This window comes from Crocuta crocuta, unplaced genomic scaffold (assembly GCF_008692635.1).
Source record: "Crocuta crocuta isolate KB4526 unplaced genomic scaffold, BGI_CrCroc_1.0 scaffold194, whole genome shotgun sequence".
NCBI classification, from domain to species: Eukaryota; Metazoa; Chordata; class Mammalia; order Carnivora; family Hyaenidae; genus Crocuta; species Crocuta crocuta.
The window spans coordinates 1715429-1738356 of NW_027530084.1; the positions used below are offsets into that span (position 1 = coordinate 1715429).

Consider the following 22928-nt stretch of genomic DNA (forward strand, 5'->3'; position numbering starts at 1 on the left):
TGCGAAAACAAACCTATCGTTACAAGTTCAACATTCTATCCCAAGAATCTCTCTAGATTTAATTTCCTATTGTTCTTAGAAAACACAAAACTGTATTACTGAACATTTTTAAATGCACTATAGTTTATATAGAAGACTTTTCTCTATTTTCTCCAGGAAAATACTAAATGGTGGATGACCCTGGGGAGGGCCCAGGGCTCTGGAATGGGAGGCTGTGGCAAAACCATAGAGGCTTTGGCAGCAGCCTTCAGGCCAAACTGGAGTTGGGGTCGGGACCAGGACCAAGGAGCTCATGGAGGTTAAGACAAGAAGTGGATCCTGTCACCAAGCTGGCTTGCCTGGTCACGGACATGAAGATCAAGTCCCTGAAAATTATCTATCTCTTCTCCCTACCCATCAAGGAATCTGAGATCACAGACTTTTTCTGGGGGCATCCCTCAAAGATGAGGTTTTGAAGATACGCCTGTGCAAAAGCTATGCTGGCCAGCAGATCAGGTTCAAGGCATTTGTTGCCATTGGGGATCACAATGGACACCTTCATTGGTCTAGGTGTTAAGTGCTTCAAGGAGGTAGCCACTGCGATCCATGCGGCCATCATCCTGGCCAAGCTTTTCATTGTTCCCGTGCAGTGAGGCTACTGGGGGAACAAGATCTGCAAGCCCCACAGTGTCCCATGCAAGGTGACCAGCTGCTCTGGCTCTGTGCTGGGGCTCCTCATCCCTGCCCCCAGAGGCACTGGCATAGTCTCAGCCCCTGTGCCCGAGAAGTTACTGATGACAATAAGTATTAAGAGGACTGTTACACTTCAGCCAGGGGGTGCACTGCCACCCTGGACAATTTCACCAAGGCCACATTTGGTCCTATTTCAAAGAGACTATGTTCACCAAGTCTCTCTGGCAGGAATTCACTGACCATTTTGTAAAGACCCGTACCAGAGTCTGTGCAGAGGACCCAGGCCACAGCTATGACCACCATATAGTTTCGTACAAGAAAAATAAAGTGAATTAAAGCTTGTTAAAAAATAAAAAGGAATGTTTTCCCTGTTGGGAATAAATCCTTAAGTGTCAGAACTTTATGGTCCGCTGATTACAGAGGTCTATAATCCTCAATATTGCATCCTCCACTATTATGTAAACATTACTTTAACATCTGCACCTGAGTCTCAAAAAGTACCAAGGAGAGAGAAATAGCTAAAAGTTCATGGGATATTCTGAAAGACAACAGTGAAAAATAATAGGACAATTTAATAGTAACCTATAATTGGAAACAATTCACACTGTAACATGTTTTGAAATATAAGCTTTTTGAGGGTAGGACTATGTCTTTTAAATGATTGCCCATTATTTGTATTTATAGAAAAGAAAAAGAATACTAATTTTTAATATGTTGCTTTGCTTATTTATATATGAAATATAAGTATATAGTTTTATGTTTATATGTGCCTATTTATTATGAATGTTGGCTTTAGAACCAATACATTTCTGTGTCAAATAAGCACAGATGACACTTCGGTCTGTTTCACATCCCCATGGGCCTTGTGATGGCTTTCTGCATGGCACATAGTGGTCTCTGTGACATTCAGGCTTGGATGTCATCCAACTTTTTAAAGCTAAATGTAGACAAGGCTAAATTATTACTCATAGGGTCTCCTCAACATCAATCTTTATATTTCTTTTTAGTTCTTCCCTCTGACATCTAGTATATTCTCCTCAATGTCTCAGGGCTCATAACACTGAACTGATTTTAGATTCTGAGCTTTGTTTTTGATGTCCATATTAATCAGGTTGCAAAGTCATCTTATTATCATCCTAGGAGCCTTTCTAGGATATATCTCACTGGGTATCCAAGGGACAGAAAAACCTTCAGATGTGCTTCCATTATTTCTTGCTAGGATTACCGTAATTCATTATATTCTGGTCTACCTGTCACCTCTACTCTTAGCTGCATAAAGCTAGTGCAGACTCTGGTAATGTGTAAAGGCATACAAGATCTGGAATAACTGATCACATTACTTCAGTAAAGAGGAAATTCTGCTTGCCTCTAGGAAAGTCATGGATTGTTTAAGCCTTTATTCCACACAAACATGATGGGTTTCTGAACTATAGTCAAGTGCTTTGTTATCACTAATTGCTATTTTTCTTTAAGAAAAGTGCCAAGCATTGAAAGTATTCATTTACAAAAGCAAGTTTACCTCATAGAAAACATAATAGTTATGATCCTGAAAAGATGAATAATTAACATCATCTAAACTGATTCTCATTTTTTGTGAACTTGGGAGAAGGGCCTATTATATAAAAGAATCTTGTTAAAAATTACATATTATTTTGTAATGCAAATAATCATTCCTATGTATATTTGTACTGTAAATTTAAATGTTAGTAGTAGGGTGTTAGGGTTAACAGGCAAAGAACACCTGCATTGATGCTGTAGAAACAAATGTCTCTGTTTCAGTTGATTCTGAGCCATGCATAAGTGCTGAAGGAGATCTTGCAATGCAGGGACAGATTTACAAGACTCTCTCTTATCTAGCCACTCACAGAAATTGATCGAAGTGAACAATAAAACATATCTACAGTCTATTTCCGATGTGATTAATTTGGGTACAGTATTTACATTTCTTCATTCTGGGGCTTATTTTACCTTATTACTTTCATCCACGCCATGCTGATACAGTGTCAAAAGATCATTAGAAATCTCTTCTTTTTGAGACTAAAGTGTTTTACTTACTGTATCTTCTATGTCAAAGCTGACTTTGGCAGTTCTTGAATGTGACAACATAGATATTCCTCTGTATCAAATCCATAATAGGTATACAAAATAGGAAGACATAAGACATGCTACAAACTTGCCATGCCCATACCTTTTACCTAATTCTTATGTTGAAGACACCTTGTTTGGAGGACTTTCAATATTATATATCAATATAGGCATGTTGTTATGCAACATTGCAATTAGCCTGTCAAAAACACTTCCCTGGGTAATAAATCTGAAAAATGACAATACTTCTCAGGCTCACCAGTTGCTTTAGGAACTGGAATACAAAGCAAAAAGCAAAATGCATATCCTCACTCTGTTCAGGACAGATGGTAAGGGGCCAGATGCTGACGATAAGAAGACTTTTGAAACTAACATCTTCCTTGAGACAAAAAGATATTGAGCTCCTCTAAAAAAATCAATGATGGTATATTATCTAAAAACACTACCTGTATTCCAGTTTTTGGAATATACTAAGTAGCAGGTAGACAGCAAATTTTGGAAAAGCAACTCTTTATAAAACTGTATTTTATCAAAATAAAGGTAAACAGCTTTTGTAAGAGTAATAATCAGCACACTGTCCTAAAGCAATGGAAATCTTATACTTTGTAGCCTTAAATCCAGGTTCAATCTCTCCCTTATTAATAGCCTCCTTCTTTAATACTTCCCTTACAGTCTCTAAAAAAGTAACAGCTTCAACAGTAAAAGCAGTGGCTGCTTCTTCCTTCACTATGAACTACGAGCTCCTCCATCTTCCACGCCATGCTTGATTAGCAGGAAAGTTGTCATGTTTCCAAATTTCAGTTGATCATAAATGCTTTCCTCCTCACTACATGAGTCAGAAATATGCCTACTAACATGTCTTAAGAATTCCTTGCACGAAAAAGGGTTCTGAGTCTAAGGACGAAACAGTTTGCTTTTCCAAAGACATCAGGAAAAACTATAAATCCTTGTGCTGCAAACAAATTTATAATGGCTATTCATTCATTTCTTCACTTATTAATAGAGCATTTTTTGTTAGTGATATTAGAATATCTACAAGACAACCAAGTACATCTTTAAAGTGCCATCAAAATAAGAGCACCAAAAATATGAGAAAAATTCTAATGTTTACCATGTTATTCAAAATAGTTACCATGATAAATACCAAATTTGTATTATACTTCGAATTTATTTTGTAGTATCAGATATTTTAAATAGTATTTGGTGGAGGAGAGCTATATCAATGCTTAGGGCCTCTAGAGTCTTTGTCTAGACCTGCAGATACCATGACAGGAGGTGGCATAATACTATGTATTAGACAGAGGAGGTCCCTATTCTCAAGAATATTGTAAAAGAAAAAAGGAGAGAGAGAGAGAGAGAGAGAGAATTACAGATTATGATAAATGCCATCAGATAGTAATGGAAGATGAGGAACCTGACTAAGATGCAGTGGTTATGAAGGCCTCTCTGAAAACATAAATTTTAAGCTAATAACTAATGGGTGATAATAAACTTTTCTTTCAAAGAGACAGGACAATAGCATCCTAGCAGTTGTAGGAACAACAGTAACAGTCCAATGAAAAGAAGGGGCTTGAAACGATCAAGAAAAATAATCAGAACAGTGTGGTCACAGTATATTGACTGAGTGAGGAAAGGGTGACGATGAATTTGGAGAGGGAGGCAGAAGAACAAATGAGGACCCATGAACTAAATAAAGCTGTGATAAGTAGTTCCAATATTGTTCTAATAGAAATGGAAACTATTGAAACAATTTAGCAGAAAAGTCAAAGTGACATGATCTATGATCTTAACAAATCATTCTGGCTGCTGAGTGTAGATTTGAGAAATAATATAGATGAGAGTCCTCAAGTTCTAGTTTGAAAAATTGAGTGGATAATTGTTTTTTAAGAAACAATAAAACTTCTGAGATAGGGAGTCTGAAGGAAGAAGATAAATGAAATAAGGAACAAAATACAAGATTTTCTTTTGGAAAATTAAGTTTGAAAAGTTTATGAAAAGATATCAAGTAGGTAATTTGAATATACAAGTCTGGTACTTACATATGTCAAAACTTAAAATATAAATTTGGGAGTCTATAGCATATATAGTATATTTAAAACTAAAGGTTTACAGGACATCATCTGCGAAGTAGGTAAAGCTAAAGAAGAGAAAAATAATACGGACCAATCTCAAGGTACTCCATTATGTAATAGCTAGGAAAGGAGACTGATTACTAAGATAGGAGAAGAGGCAAGAGAAATGAAGATAAGTGATGAGAGTGTTTCAAGAAGAAAATAGTGGTCAAATGTTGCGTGCTTAAAGCAAATAAGAGGTAAGAATTGTCCATTAGGCTTGACTAATGGACCATGGCTGTCATTGGTATCAGAGACAAGGCATGGTGGACATAAAAATCAGAAGGAAGGTATGGTGTTAGATAATGAATTGTGGATGAGAATGTGGAGATGAACAGGTTAGGCTTATTCCGTATATAGTGGAGGTGTTATTTCAAACCAAGATACATGTAAGTAGAACTAAGAACTAAATAGAAATGTTACTGTAAAATATTAAATAATGGCACAAAGCAGAGAGTGCCTCTTTACCACACCTATGCTGCCCAGTTCTGTATAGTACTTTAAAGGATTTTTTAAGGATTAAAAAGTACAATGGAGAACCTGGGTGGCTCAGTCAGTTAACTGTCTGACTTTGATCACGATCTCAGGGTTTGTGATTTTGAGACCTGCATCGGGCTCTCTGCTGTCAGTGCAGAGTCTTCTTCAGATCCTCTGTCTCCTTCTTTCTCTGCCCCATCCCTCTCAAAAATAAATTTTAAAAAACATGAAAAAAGAAATCTTTAAAAAAATATGAAAGCTTCATTTAGCCGCCCATTTAAGGATGAATAAATAAACAAATAAAAATCACCTATAAACTAATTTTGCAAAAAAAATATTCTGCAAAGGAAAGAAGAAAATAAATACAGTGTGACATATATAGATGAAGAATTTATTAAACAATAATATAAAATTTTAGATAATAAGAACAGGGCACTTGCCAAAAAGAGAAATTCTTTCAAAAAAATAAAATAAAACAGACTGAATAAAAACAAAGCTAGAGTATCTAAGAAAATATTTTGAAGAAAAAAATCATGTCATCATAAAATTTAAATATTATTAGAAATAGTCAAATAAAGAATCAACAATGCTGAAAACTGAACCTATGATGTGGAGAACAACCTTAAGAAAAGCACAGGCAAATATAAACTGGCAAAATCAATCAGAAAGGAGAGTATACAATTAAATCCAACAATTATTGAATTTGTGTATCAGAAGAAGAGAATGAAATAGAAAAATTTGCTCAACTACATTACAAGTGCAAGGCTGTTTCTAAGCATGATTTTTCCAATTATACAACAATGCTTTCACCTTAGGTTCTTCCCACAAATATATCTGCATATATTTTAAGTAGGCTCCACACCCAGCATGGAGCCCAACGCAGGGTTTGAACTTACAACCCTGAGATCAAGACCTGAGGTTTGATCAAGGGTTGGACGCTTAACTGAGTGAGCCACCCATCTACCCTGTAGCTGGCTGTATTTAGGGAGCAAGAACTGACTGCAGTTTTATAGCTCAAAAAAAAGGTATTTGAAAAGCAGGTGACCTCTTTCTCTTTTTCAGTTGTCTTATGAAAGAGATAGGATTAATCGAAATTTAAAATTCCAAGTTAAAACATAATTGAGCTGGTAACTACTCTGACCTATCTTGTCTTTGTTGCTGGGTTAGTACTTACTGTTGCTTATATCTAAATCTATGATGATATGGTCTAAATATGGAAGTGCTGATAGTCTTTAGTTATTAAGAATATTATGGAAGAAGTAAATAGTAGACCTATTTTGGTTGGATAGTAACTGAAGATGACAAGTACATCCAGACCTTCAGAGAAGGCTTACAATTGTTTTTCACCATAAATAGTGGCTGAAAGAAAAACAAATTACATATATATGTTTATAAAATATAACAACGCACATTTCTCCTATTTGGACAGGTAAACTATGCTAATATATTTGCAAATAGTTTTGAATGGATATATTTTTAGAAACTATGAATCATCAAAACTGACTCAAAAAAACCTAAATAAACCAATAACAATGGAAAAAATGAAGAAAGGTGCCAATCATATCTCAGAAATATATTGGCAACAGTTATTATAATCATTCTAAATCTATGTAGGAAAGCTTTCTATTACTAATGAAGATTTTATACACCTAATGTCAAAGCCTTATAAAAATAACTAAACAAATGATATAGAGTTTATTTTTTAATATTAAAGTCAAAGTTCTTAAACCAATAGCATATAAATTTAATTATATATTAAAATATGATCCAAAGTGAATTTTTAAAAATTCCTGTAATTCAAGGACTATTTATACATTCCTCAATAGGTCAGAGAATAAAACTATAATCATCTCAAAAACGTCTAAAATGTACAGGCTGAAATTCAAGATCCATTCTAGAATTTTAAAAAAATTAAATGTTATTTAAAAAGCAACATAAATCATCATTATGCTGAATCCACCAAAACCAGGAAAAAGAAAAAAAATATACTTTTATATTACTTTACAGAAAGCTATTAAAGTAACTCAAGATGAACATAAAAGCAACAAAAAACAGAAGAGGCTACAGAGGAGAGAGGGGGCAAGATGGCGGAGAAGTAAGGAGCTCCGTACTTGCACTCGCGCCCATACATCACACAGAAAAGATCTGAAGCCATTGGAAACCTTACAAAACCTGAGAGATTGGGAGACAAANAAAAAAGCAACAAAAAACAAACACTGGAGATGAGGACAAATTAACATCATTAGAAAATAACATTTTTATTAAACTAAAAACAGAGAAGAAACCTTAAAAAATTAGAGCTCTTTATGACAGTAAAACATGCATTTGAAAAACAATTATTTTCTTATTTGCCAGTCAATGTCAATTATAAAATGTAATATGCAAATAATAATTCCAATTGTCCACAAATATATGAAGAAATCAAATTTCTCAAAATAAATTTAATAAAAAATCTATAGAAATATGTACAGAAATAACATTGAATTAACTTAGGGAGATAATACAGTATAAATGGAAATATAAAATTCTGTTTTTAAAGAGGCAGAACTACAAACTTGCCAAATGGTAATTCTAATCCAAATTTTAATAGAATTTTTTGGAGGAAACTTGCAAAAGTGTGTCCAGTGTTTTATGAAAAATAAGTTGGATATGCAAAGGTTGAAAAAAACTGTATTTACCTTAACATGTATGAAAACCTAGAGAAATGTGACAATTCAATATAATAATGTTTATAAAGAAAGAAAACATTGGAATAGAAAACAAGATGCAATTTAAAAACTATAATAATCTCTTAAAATTTAGTTTCATAGAAAATCAGTACTTCAAATCAATATCAATACTTAAAAATCTCAGGAAAATAATAAATTTTCAGAAACTGGACTATAAATTGGGAAAAACTGTGAAGTAAATTCATTTTATTTTATTTCACAATTTCAACATAGGATTCATACAGGATTTCAGCCTTAAGATTCCACTTTTAGGAATTTAAGAATCAAGACACCTTGTAAGTTCAAAATATATATCTTAGTGTTATTAGTAAAAAAAAGGAAGTAAAATATATGTTGATTAAAATACATTACTGTACATAAAATATTGATAGTAGTTAATTTGATTTTGTACAACATTTATACAGTGTACAATGAATGAAAACGGCATGTTAGGAAAAAGAAATGATTTTTTTTTCTACCTAGAGTGTTTGAATGATGGTTTTTATTTTAGTGACACATTGGATTTGATACAATTAGCATCATTTGTGAAAACTAAACAATTATATACTTTACTTTTTTTTTAATACAAGCATTCCAAGCCAGGATTCACCATTTATGACATATGTGATCTTGGGCAAATCAATTAACCTTGGGGAGTCTCAGTTCCTTCAACTAGCAGNGATCCATCTTAGAATTTAAAAAAAAATTAAATATTCTTAACTTTTTAACACATATAACAACACATGTGTAATATATATTGTGTCATGAGGATCTATTAATAGAAAACATCATCTTATATAATTGTATGGGGAAATATCTGATATGCAAAATGAGTTAATTAAAATCTGGGGGATATAGAACCCAAAAGTGATCATTTTTCTCTATTAACTTGACTATACTAAATTCGGGGAAAAAATATGTACTAGGGTACAGAAGTGTGAGTGTTTTCAAAACAGCTTTATAGACTTTTCTGAATTACATTAAGAAAAATTGCAAAGTTCTTTAAAAAACAGCTCAAATAAACCTAGTATCATTTGCCATTAATATTAAAGTACACATACGGCATACAACTAAATTTATGTGGATGAAGATTTTAGGAAAATAAATGTATAGCTGTGAGCTTAAAGCCACAAAAAGTTGAAAAACCTGCAACCAGAAAGTCAAGTAATGATAAATTTACGTATTTATGTGACAAAAGTTTGGTCCCAATGTCACTGTTTAATAATGACACTATTTTTTAAACCTTTGCCCACAGATTGCACATCTATAAGATATACCTATCTTTATTTCGGTCATCTATGTTAAGGAAGAAATTTGTTTAGCGAAGTGGTTTATTTTTGTTTTTTAATTGCCTTTATGATGAATTGTGTTATTTGATGGAACCAAAATTTTTCAGGGTTGGCACAGACTAAGGATGAGAAGAAATAAATAAGTTGTCAAACTTACCCAAGAGGGCATCTTGGTTACTTTCCCCGCCCTCCGCAGCCTGGTGCCACCCGTGTTGCTCGTGGTTTTAAAGGCCCACGGCGGCGGAGGACCGGCGGCCACAATTATAAGGAAGCGCTTGCTGTGGCGTTGCACCCTGACCCTGGCACCACGCGCAGGCGCCAAGCTCCAACGCAGAAGGGCCTCAAAGGCAGTGTGTGGCATCATGGTTACTTTTAAGAGGTATTAAATACAGTTATTTGCATTGACATTATCTGCTTATCATTTCAATTCTTAAATAATTTTTAAATAAATTATTTTATATCAGCTTTAAAAAATGTGCATATTGATAAGGTCAGTGTAAAGTTTAGTGAGTAAAAATAAGAGTTTTACATAAGAAGGACCTTGGGTTTTCCTCACTGAGAGAGGTGACAATTTCTCCAAACACGAAGAGCCTCATTTGTAAGATGGGTAACATATGGGTACTTGCCACACATGGTTGTTGGAAGAATTAAATAAAACTGGCACAGAAGCAGCAGCAGTAAATGTTAAATATTTTTTGTAATATTAGTGATAATTATGTAGCATCCTTTGGTTATGTAACTAATCCTGAAAAGATTTCGGATAAATATTCTTCATGTGTAAATTTTGTAAATAACTTAAATGTGAACTCTATAAGGAAAAGACTGCTGTATTAATTAGTACTAAACCAGGTGTTTCAATTGCAGTTCCTCTTAGCTGTATGATAATGGTAAAACTAGCTATCCATTTTCCTACATTTACTAAGAGTGATATGCATATACAACAGTCCCCAACTTATGATGGTTCAACTTAGGATATTTTGACTTTAACACTATGTGAAAGCAACATGCAATTAGAAACTGTACTTTGAATTTTGAGTTTTGATCTTTTCCAAGGCTAATAATGATAGTATTCTCTGGTGATGCTGGACAGTGGCAGTGAGCTGCAGCTCCCAGTCAGCCACATGATCACGAGTGTGAATCACTCGTGATTCACCATTCTATACCCATACAATCCTGTTTCTCACTTTCAGTATGGTATTCGATAAATTACATGAGATTACTCAACATTTTGTTATAAAATAGGCTTTGTTTTGTTATAAAATATAGGCTAATATAAGTGTTCTGAGAATGTTTAAGGTAGGCTAAGCTAGGCTACGATGTTCAGTAGGTTAGGTGTAGCCAATGCATTTTCACCTGTGATATTTTCAAATTACAACGGGTTTACCAGTATGTAACCCTATGGTAACTTAAGGAAGACCTATGTGGATGGATGGATGGATAGATCAATCAACTGAACTCAAATTTCATATATCCTGCAAACTTTCAGGCGAAGTATTATTTAGACTTCAGCAATAATAGCTGCAAAGTACTAAGTCTAAAATATTAGTTACAGGGGCACCTGGGTGGCTCAGTCAGTTAAGCGCCCGACTTCGGCTCAGGTCATGATCTCACGGTTCGTGGGTTCGAGCCCCACATTGGGTTCTGTGCTGGCTGCTCAGAGCCTAGAGCCTGTTTCGAATTCTATATCTCCCTCTTTCTCTGACCCTCCCCTGCTCACTTGCTCTCTCTCTCAGAAATAAATTTGAAAAAAAAATATTAGTTACAAATTAAAGACCTAAAAACAACAATAATATGTAAATAAAACATTGCTTTATGAGTTTTTCAGATGAATAAAATGGCCAGAAGTACATTCTTCAAATTTCCAATGATATTTAACTCAGAAGTAAAATCCTAAAAACAATGTCTGTGATTTTTTTCCTTCAAAGCTTTAATAAATTTTTTATTATTGAAATAGTGACTCTTAAAATGTCTAGCAGTAATTTTAATTTGTGTATTAGTTTTAATTTTCATACTATTCATTTCTATTACAGCACTATTTCATCTTATTTTTCTAATTAATACTAAACTTTCAAGAAAAGATATACATTAACATAGATCAAACAATAAAATATTTTCTTTGTACTCTTAAAATCTCTAATCAGTTTCTTTGAATCATAACCTCTAAAATCCTAAAATGTCTTGACTGCAACAGTTACATATTCAAAATGTGAAAGTAGTAGTAAAAGCTGATCTATAAATAATGTTATATGGAGTTCATACTGTTCCATGTACCATGACTAATAAATATGAAAATGGAGCATTGACAAAATTCTGACTATAAATCGAATACATATGAATGTGGTTTAACATACATGTTTAGACCCGAACTTGCAGCTATGAAGAGTACATTATTATATAAAATAAACTTCACATAATTGTTTTTATTTCCTAAGACTTTCTTAAACACAGCAGAGAAGGCAATTGATCCTACCATATACATTTTATGTGAATGCTGGATAAACTTAAATGTTTATGGAAACTCTACATCATAATTAAAATTTCTCCTTTAAAACTATAATCTCCATAATGTAAACTAAAAGATAAAATAGAAAATTGGAAGGAAATACATATATATATATATAGCAAGCAAAGGATTAGGATTTAGTATAAAGAAAATATTTAGTAATCAATAGAAAGGTTAATACCCCCATAGTAAAACAAACATTAGTCAAGAAGAAGAAATTTTCAGTGAGAAAACAGAAATATCCATATCCAAAGCCACCTATAGATTTAATGCAATCCCGTTCAAGATCCCAAAGGCATTTTTTAACAGAAGTAGGAAAAAACAAAACACTCTGTATGGAAGCACAAAAGGGCCTTAATAGCCAAAGCAATTTTGAGAATGATGGACAAAGCAGGAGGCACCATACTTCTGATTGCAAGCTATATTATAAAGCCATAGTAATCAAAACGGTATGCTACTGGCATGAAAACAGACACACAGACCAATGGAACAGAATGGAACGCTCAGGAACAAACTCATGCATATATGGTCAATTAGTACTTGACAAGAGAGCCATGAAACCCAATGGAGAAAAGACAGTCTCTTCAATTAATGGTAGTAGAAAAATTGAATATTAACATGAAAAGAATGAATCTAGACCCCTATCTCACCCTACTCATAAAAACTAACTCAAAATGGGATTAGAGTCTTAAATATAAGACTGGTAACTATACAAGCACTAGAAGTAAAACATAGGAAAAAAACTTCTTGACATGAGCGTTGGCAATGAATTATTTGGACATGACATCTACAGCACAAGCAACAAAATTAAAAAAATGAACAAATGGGATACATCAAATCAAAAAGCTTCTGTACATCAAAGAAACAGTCAACAACAAAGTGAGAAGGCAATCTATGAAATGCGAAAAATTGTGAATCATATATCTGATAAGAGGTTAATATCCAAAAAAGGGGCGCCTGGGTGGCTTAGTCGGTTAAGCGTCCGACTTTCGCTTGGGTCATGATCTCGCAGTTCGTGGGTTCGAGCCCCGCGTCGGGCTCTGTGCTGACTGCCAGCTCAGAGCCTGGAGCCTGTTTCAGCCTGTGACTCCCTCTCTCTCTGACCCTCCCCTGCTCACGCTGTCTCTCTCTCTCTCTCTCTCCTAAAAATAAATAAAACATTAAAAAAAAATTTAAAAAAAAAAGAGGTTAATATCCAAAATGTATGAAAAACCCAATACCAAAAAACAAACAAAAAATTAATCCAATTAAAAATGAGCAAAAAAAAAAACCTGAAGACATTTTTCCTAAAAAGATATATGAATGGCCTATAGGTACATAAAAATGTGCTCAACATAACTAACCATTTAATTAGCCTGTTCAAATGACCATCATCAAAAAGAGAAGAGAGATGACAAATGGTGGCAAGAATGTGAAGAAAAGCGAACACTTGTGTACTACTGGTGGGATGGTGAACTGGTACAGTTCCTAAGGAAAAGAGTATTAAGTTTCTTCAAAAAATTAAAAACAGATCTGTCATATGATCCAGCAATTTCACTTTTGGGAATATATCTGAAGGAAATGAAAGCACCATATTAGGAGATATCTGTACCCTATGTTTGTAGCAGCATTATCCACAGAAGGCAAGCCATGGAAACAACCTAAATTTCCACTAATGGATACATGGATAAAGAAATTGTGGTATAAATAAACAATGGGATTTTATTCAGCCATAAAAAGAAGGCAGTCCTGCCAATTGTGACAACATGGATAGACCTTGAGGGCATTATGGCTATGTGAAATAAGTTACACAGAGAAAGGCTAATAATACATGATCTCACTTACATGTGGAATAAAAACAAAGCTAACTGAAACCTGAGACAAAACAAAACAAACTCATAGAAAAAGAGTTGCAAGTTTGGGGTTTCTGGAGGCAGGGGATGAGGGATTGGAGAATTGGATGAAGGTGGTCAAAAGGTACGAGCTTCTGGTTATAAGATAAATAAGTACACAGATGTAATGTACAATAGAATGATGATAGTTAAAACTACTCTATGGTAGATTTATCTGAAAGTTGTTAGGAGAGTAAATCCTAAGAGTTCTTGTCACAAGGAAAAAGCACTTTTTTGTGTATATATTAGATGATGGATATTAACTAAACATACTGTTAGTTTATATACACAATATACAAGTATTGTATTCACAATATAGAAGTCATTATGCTGTAAACCTTAAACTTATACAGTGTTGCATGTCAATTATATTTCAATAAAACTGGGAAAAATTAAAATTATGAAAAATGATAAATGCACAATATGCCCAAATAAATGTAAGAAAATGAGATTTTGAAATTTCACTATTAAATTGGCAAAAATTAAAATGTACATGATCCACCAATAATTAAATGTGAAGACATTATGGCATGTTAACATGATGAATTGTTAGTGTATCCATTAAATCCAGTGAGCTAGCACTATAACATTTGACTGGGAATGATTTCAACTTTCTATTGTACTTAGAAAAACAAGATGCTATCAGGGATATTAATTATTCTGTAAAAGAAAGAGACAAATCTCTATAAATTAAATAAATAGATCTATATAGCTATATTTATGTATGGGGTATGCATGAGGTGTGTGTGTATTTGTGTGTATTTATAAGTATGTATATTTATATATAAGTTCATACAAATATAAATGTATGTATTGTGAAATTATTTATATATATAGAGNCAGGAGAATTAAAAATAACTGTTTTGCTCTGTTATGCTATGTACAATAGCATATAATCATATTTAAACAAAATTATAATCATATAGGAGTACCATAAGAATTTCAAGGTTATTTTTTTAAAGCTGCTGACTTATAGGATGGTGACAATATTTTACAAATGAAAGAAGTAATTTCCCAATTAATGTCATTAATATGTTTCGATTTGGTGGTGAAAAATAAAACAAAACAAAACACACTTCTACATGTATACACTTACATGAGTGAATGAAAGCCACACTAGCCTATTGACATTGCTTATTACAGGGCAGAAAAGGAAGCAGATACAATTGGAAGAGGTCCCATGACCAAGTGGATAATAACTACATTATCATCTTATGTACTTAGTAAAAAGACAATGTATTACATATGTTAAAACCTATTTTAAAATTTCTCTGAAATTCCCCAAGTTACCAGTGTTGACATCTCTATGCCCCCATTCAGGAGGAAGAAGTTACAGAAAGACCTTCAAGCCTCAGCAACCTTAAAAAATTAAGGGCCCAAATTGTTCTGGGGGGAAAATGATGAAGAGAACAAAAGCAAGAGAAATGTAGACAAAATTAAATTTCCTTACAACTTGCAGCTCATTGATAAATGCCTGAGGCATACAGGGTGTGACATCCCTCAAGGACTCAGGGTTGCCTTAATGTTCATGTTTTGCTGGACTGAAAGGGACCTTAGCTTAACAATAGCCAAACCTCCAGGATCCTGTAAGTCTTCTTTAACATATGGAATCTCTTTAGAGACTTTCATTCTCTCTACCCACCCACCCCCAACTTAAAAGTATATAATCAACCACTTCTCACAATCACAGTGTAGCTCTTTGAGCCCAAGGATCTTGTCCCTATGCTTTAATAAAAACACCTTCACACACCATAAAAAAAAAAAAAAAAAAAATCTCTCAATCTCCTTTGATAAGACATAAGAAGAGCCTTAAAAATGCTACTTTCTCATGGCCCATGGGTGGCTCAGTTGGTTGGGCATCCAGCTTCAGCTCAGGTCATGATCTCATGGTTTGTGGGTTCAAGCCCCTTGTCAGGCTCTGTGCTGACAGCTCATCCAGAGCTTGAAGCCTGATTCAGATTCTGTTTCTCCCTCTCTCTCTACTCCACCCCTTCTCATGCTAAGTCTCTCTCTCTCTCTCAAAAACAAATAAACATTAAATTTTTTAATTAAAAAAATGCTCCTTTCTCTTGATGTACTAAATTCTCTAAGAGTTTTCTTAAGAATAATTACAGATGCTTTCCAGAATTTATTTACAAGAATTTTTCTTGCAGGATTATATTTGTAGGAGTAAAAATTTGAACTAACTTTCCACCAAAAAGTTAGCTAAATATGTTACATAAAATTTGATTTACACATACATCTATGTATAAATATATATTTGTATGTATTTGTAAAGTATATAATATATGTGCATATTTCTATAAAGACATTAAAATCCATGTAGACATGTTTGAAAGAGAATATGAAATTCTTTGTTCTAATTGTTGCAAATACTTCCTCAGTCTGTCATTGCTTTCCATTCTATTTGTGACACTTTACTATACTTTCAACTATATGAAAAGATATTAATGTGAATTAACAGCATCAAATTATGAACAATGAGCCAGTAAGATACACTTCATGTGATTTTAGCTTTAGATTGACATGTTTATACATTCTATATAACCCTTTATGATGAAAACATGTTAAATTTATAAAAATAAATTGTTAAAAATAAAATTTCCAAGTTTATTTTGTTTAATATGTTGTGTTTATTTAAATAGCTTACACAGAAAAATACTACATTAACTAGAACGACATATGTGAAGACATAAATAAAACAGACCATACAGGAAGTCATGTTTCACAGAATACTGTTACATGGGATAAAAGATTATATTTGTTATTTTTTAGATAGGAAATGGAAATAAGAAATGTTAATAATCTGTGCCCTAAACATATTTCTGAAAGTCACTAGTCAATATTTTCTTTATTTGATATATCACTGCAACATATCACATACAAATGTTAGAATATATATATTATTTATAAATTTTCAGAAATTCTAGATTGTTGGAGACATTTATTAGTAAATACTTTTCAATAAGCATTCTCTCTAACAAAATTAAACTTTAATGTATAGATCTTCTATATAATGATTTAATTTCTTTTGTTTTCATTTTTAGCTGCCTCAAATGCACAATTCTTAAAAAAATAAACCTGAGATGAGAGAGGGGTTTGGTTTTGTTTGTTCGGCTGCTCTTTTATATGACTAGTTTGAAAGTATTTCTGAAATGAAACTTTCACTGCAGTCCAGTTATTCCTATTATCTTTTCATAGTGCCAGCCATGAAGAAAAAAAAAAAAACCCATTGCTATTTTAACAATCATATTAAAGAGTAAAAAGACCTTTCCAAAAGGTGAGAGCTTGCCTTTGGTACTTTAGTTAAATGTCATATTTTCCTCAAGAAATAGGAGTTACCTTTATTAATATCGTTGACTATAGTGGCATCTGCTATCCCCTTCTGAATTTAGAAAACCACTAAGTTTTTCCCATTTCTCATACAGATATATGGTTACATATAAACTATAGAAGCTGACCCATTTTTTTCTTGATTCCATTCATTTCCAAACTTAGTTTAATACTAGTTATATTAGTTAGGATTCTTGTGGTTGGAAGGGATAGAAACCCAGCTCCAACCAGTTTAAGATAAAAACAGAATTTTATAAAGACATGAGACATCTCACTAAACCGAAAGTTAACAATCGCAAGGATTTCAGGAAAAACTAGAATGAGCAGCTTTCCTCTCTATTGCCTCCTGTGGTTCTGCTTCATTTTTCTCTCTCACTGTCACTGCTATTTCATCTTTGGTCCACAGGCCAGGACGTGCGATGATACAACTATACCTAACAGTCCAAACCCCCAGTGAGAGCATGACATTCTGGACCCTAAGCTCTAAACCTCCTGAATAAGGACTCAGTATAACTAGCCAATTGCCCACCCCAGGCCAGTTGATGGAGGTCATATGGTTACAAGTTTGATGCAGCCGCTCCACTATGGATGATAGCACTGGGAAAGGCCTATGCATAGAAAAAGTGGCGGTTGATAGTACAACAAAGTCAGAGACATCCATTGCACTCGTGCTCTACCTAAACTATTCTCTATATTAAATTGGTTTCCACCTAAACTCCAGAAATTCAATTTGGATCAGATGGCGGTAGAATGCTTATTCCTTAATGTCATGAGGAATCAGTTTTGATTTCTATATATATAAAAAAAAAATGTTGGCCCTAGCAACTTTATTCTTTCTGCAGTACCAAGTATGTGGTTCCTAGTCAATCCCTCTTTCTTGCTGCCCCCCGCCGCCCCTCTGCCGCAGCATGTGGTACAGTGGAAAATAAATTATTATGACAAGTGACAATAGCTGAAACTCTTTTGTAAACCCTAGAGAGAGCATCTTGGGTTCCTTCTCATCATCAAAACCTTTGGCCAAGCCATGTACCTGGTAAAACTAAGCCAACAGAGTTCATCCCATATATCTTCATTTCTCCTCAGTCTCATCAAACACATAACCAAATTTACAGCATCACTCACCCATCTATCACATAAGTGAAGGTAATTTTGTGTCTTACATGTTCTCACACTCCTAACTCAGGAAATGACAATTGTAGTATTTCACTAACTGGAAGGATATGATCAAGAAGAATTAAATTTAGCAATCTACTACCACCTACCACCACATACCCCAGGACATTAGTAGGCTACTCACAAATGTATTTAGAGGCCCACAGTTACAGATTTCAGTTCCAGTATTTCTATGTAATATACTCCTGGCCATGTAACTTAACCTTTCTGAAACTATCACCTTATCTACAAAAAGAAGCTTGTTATATTTAACTCAAATTGTTATTGTAAGGATTAAATAGGATAATATGTACAATGCTACAAGCACAGTTGGTCTTTTTAATAAACATGAGTACTCATTGCACTTAACCCAACAACTCTTGAGGACCAGAGGCTCAGGATGGCCCTGGGATAACAGATACAACCAGACTAACTGGTGGGATTCAGAAAATCAGCCTCCATGAGGTCTCAGTTTCATACCTGGGTGAGGGCGCACTATCTCTCTGGAAGCTGCCGGTTGTTACAGCCTCCCTACACTTCACCCTTCACTTCTCCTCAGTGCATGTTGGCACTCTGAGACTAGGTACAACTACATCCCTCAACTTGAGGTTTGAAGGATGTCTTTGAGCTAAGCAGCATACAAATCACCAACTAGATAATTAAAAGTGAGAAAAACTAGGACATAAAGAGATCCTAAGAAAGGCAAAAATGATTGATATGTTATAATGGTAAAAATACAAATAATTTTTAAAAATTTTTCTGTTTTCAAAACTTACTTCAGGTGATTATATTATTTTCAGAAAGAAAAATAAATTTTATTTCTATTTTAAACAAACAGAAAAAAACAGCAGTTTCAAAGAGTGTTTATCATAAAAGGGTTTACATTGGTTAAAAAAAACATAAAAAAGCCTAAATGCCCATCTTCAGAAAACGAATAAAGTATGTTTGAGTATATTCACCAAATAAATTACTATGTACACATTGAAAATGACAATGTGGATTTAAAGTCATTGAAATAAGATGAAATTCATGGGGTGCCTGAGTGGCTCAGTTGGTTAAGGGTCCAACTTTGGCTCAGGTCATGGTCTCATTGTTCGTGGGTTTGAGCCCCGCTTCCAGCTCTGTGCTGACAGCTCAGAGCCTGGAGCCTGTCCAGATTCTGTGTTTCCCTCCCTCTTTGCCCCTCCCCTGCTCACACTCTGTCTCTCTCTCTCTTTCAAAAATAAACATTAAAAATAATTTTTAAAAATTAAGAGAAATTCTTAAAAACAGATGATGGATCAGTACAACTCAAGAAAAGTATGTGCTGTATATGAAAAGACTTAAAAAAATTGGTGACATTAAATATATGGAATTCAAGATTTTACTTTGCACTCTTGTCTTTATAGTTTTTATATCATCTAAGTATTTCAATATATGTTTGTAATATTATAATTAAAATCAAATAAAGCTATTAACAGTTTTAAAAGTGAATGGTAAATTTTGGCCTCAGTTCTGCCTTAATCCTTCAGCCCTTCTTTTCAGTCCCATCAAACACAGCTGGCCTGCTGCCGCTCCTTCCATCTCTCTCCACTCCTGACTTTGTCTTAATGAGCCTACTCTTAGCTTATCCCCAATGCAGATGTTTCAGCCATTGGTCTCTGAATCCAGATGTTATAGCCAGACATTTCCTGCTTGAGTTTCTGCTTCTACTTGCCTGATGGGGTGCCAGACCCACCTGCCTTCCTGAACTGCCCCAGGGATGTTGTATTGCAAGGGTGCCAGCCAGAGCCTTTGCCCTGACACACTCTGTCAGCCTACCTGGCAGTGTGCATTCTGCTTTTAAAAGTGTTGTAATTATTGGGGCACCTGGGTGGCTCAGTCAGGTAAGCCTCTGACTCTTGGCTTCTGCTCGGGTCATAATCTCAGGGTTCGTGGGATCAAGCCCCATGTCAAGCACTGTGCTGACAGCACTGAGCCTGCTTGGGATTCTCTCTCCCTCTCTCTCTGCCCCTTCCCCACTCTTTCTCTCTTACACACTAAATAAATAAATAAATAAATAAATAAATAAATAAACTTTAAAAAAAGGATGATTATTACTATTATTATTATTGGTTACATGTAACAAATTCATCAATTGAGTTTCTTAGTAATTTAAATAAAATATAATCCTTCTATAACATACCAAAATAGTTCTTAAAATATCCTTTAATATGCCTTAAATTTCAAGAAATAATGTTATAATTGAATCACTGAATCTCTTCCTTCCTATAAGAAGCAGCTTTCTCTTGTATTTGTAGAATTTACATTTATAACATTAAAACCACACTCAGTGGTTAAATGATATTCCTGAGAATGAATACCTCTTCATTAATAAGCACTACTGATAATAAACTACACATCATATGGACATGTAGTAAAATACATATTTTATAACACTGACAATGATTCTGGTTTCTCTTTCTCTATAGAGCACTCAGCTTTATTTTCAGTGTCCCATAATAGACTCTGCAGTGACAGAGCTCACCCCTGGGCCTTGTTGCTGCTCTTGAGTCTGTGGGGGTAAATCCACCAAAGCTGCCCTAGAGGGACTTGCGAGGATCATCGGTTTCGGGGTGCATCCAACCCCTCTCTGATATACCTGCCTATACGGGTGAGAGGCTTTAACTATGCACCCTCATCTGGTAAGGCAGCTACCCTTTTCTTCTCTATGAAGCTTTAGTCAATGTGAGCTTGCATTAAAAATTGCTAGTGCTTTATTGAACATTCTCTTCTCTCAGTAGTTTCATTTATCTGGAGGGAAAAAGGAAAAAAATGTCTATCTCCAATTATGGAACTTGAAATTGACCTCTCTTTTGGCATATAGGGGCTAAAGTTGAAATTTCAAGAATTAGGACACTTGATGTTAACTTACTGTGCCTTAGGGAAATGAGGAGAAAAATATGACAGGCACAGTTCTGGATGTTTTATATAATTTACTTTACAGAAGTTCCACAGCAAGTCTGTGGGAAATGCACTACAATATCCATTTCACAGATAAGATCATATACAGAGAAGAAGCAAAGATGAAATTTGAATCCCAATCGTTTTGCTCAAGAATTTATACCCTTTCTAAACACTGTTCTCACAGTAGCTACAAAAACACATTTGCTTCCATACTTAATATTTTGAGTATGTTTTATAATTGACTGAACTTCTATTTACTTGAATTTGACTTGTTAAATCAGTCAGCAAAGTTTAGGTACTCAGTGGATGCTCTCAGAGGCTAATGGAGGACCAAACTCCATTTGTAAACACATTGATCATCTCCACCACCATCACCAGGATAAGAATGACCATTTTTGAGCGTCTACTGTGGGCTAGGATTTTACTGTGAAATTAGCACACACTGTTTTATTTAAAATTTTCACAGTTGTAAACCACAAATTACTACTTGTACCAATCAGGGTTCTCTAGAGAAACAGAACCAATAAAAAAGAAAAAGAGGGAGCCAGAGAGAGAGAGAGAGAGAGAGAGAAAATTTTATTTTAAGGAACTGGCTCACAGGAATGTGGGAGCTAGCAAATCCATAGGACAGACAGATAGGCTGGCAACTCAGGCATGATTTCTATGTTACCGTCCTGAGGCAGAATCCCTTCTCCAAGAAACTGCAGTGTTTTGTTCTTAAGGCTTTCAAAAGGTTGGATGAGACCCACCACCCACATTATAAAAGGAAATGTCCTTTACTTAAAGTCAGCTGATTGTAAATGTGAATCACATATACAAAATAGCCTCCTAGCAACATCTAGACTAATGTTTGACCAAGCATTGGACACCATGCCATATCCAAATTGGCACATATAATTAATCACCACACTACCCTTTCTATGATACTCCTCTTTTCTTGATGGCATACTTTAAATAAGGCCACACTCACCAGTTTGTTTCTCATGTAGGCCCATTGGCTTTAGCATCCTACTACCCTCACCCTACCTAAATTTCCATCCCTTAAATTCTATCTTGCATCTACACGTCACCTCTAAATAGGTCTCTACAAATCACTGCCTGCTTTTCATCACAAGATCAACTGATTGTTGTATTACTAACAACTTAGAATAGGCAAAGGGTGCATAGCTTTAATTTTGATTTGTATAACAAAGCCAACAGCCAACAGCGTAATCCAAGTCTAGGTCTCCTCTGAACCAGATAACCCAAGCAAAGCAAAATCTATTACCTCCACACAGTTTCCTTAAAACCATTTGATGTGCCCACGGTGATCATTTGCCTTTAGAAAAAGCTTTAAGCCACAGTGTTCCATTTAACCTGAAAAATGTAGCAGGTATCATTATTTTTCATGTTCTGTAGATAAAGAAACAGAAGCCAGTAGGCTAAATAACTTGCCTACACTTAAAGAACATGTGTATGCAATATGGGAGATCTAGAATCGAATCCATTCACTCAACATATATCACTGAATGTCTGCCATATTTTAGGCTCTGGGATCAAGCAGTGAACAAAACATATATACCACCTGCCCTTACAGAGTTTAAATTCTAAAACGTGTCCTTTGATAGCAAGTCAAAAAATATGTACACATAGGGTGTCAGGTGCTAAAAAAGTGTTAATGAAGAAAAATAAGTCAGGTAGCCATTAGAGTATATGAGTCGGGAAGTGTGAGTTGCAGTACAAGATAGGATGGTCAGGAAGTCTTCACTGAGAAGGTGGCATTTGTTTAAGGCCTGAAAGACATGAGTGAGCAAGTCTTGTGG

General features: G+C 34.5%; 1 long non-coding RNA gene, 1 other non-coding gene and 1 pseudogene across 2 annotated transcripts in view; 1 reads left to right on the plus strand and 2 right to left on the minus strand.

The window, feature by feature from the left end:
* The window catches only part of LOC144232050 (uncharacterized), a 561855-nt gene that overhangs the window by 229586 nt on the left and 309341 nt on the right, over positions 1–22928 (minus strand). The window lies entirely within an intron of this gene.
* Positions 168–979, plus strand: LOC144232061 (small ribosomal subunit protein uS5 pseudogene; annotated as a pseudogene).
* LOC144232065 (small nucleolar RNA SNORA76) lies at positions 9550–9674 on the minus strand. Its single transcript, XR_013335304.1, has one exon. It is a non-coding gene; the product is annotated as a small nucleolar RNA SNORA76 (small nucleolar RNA).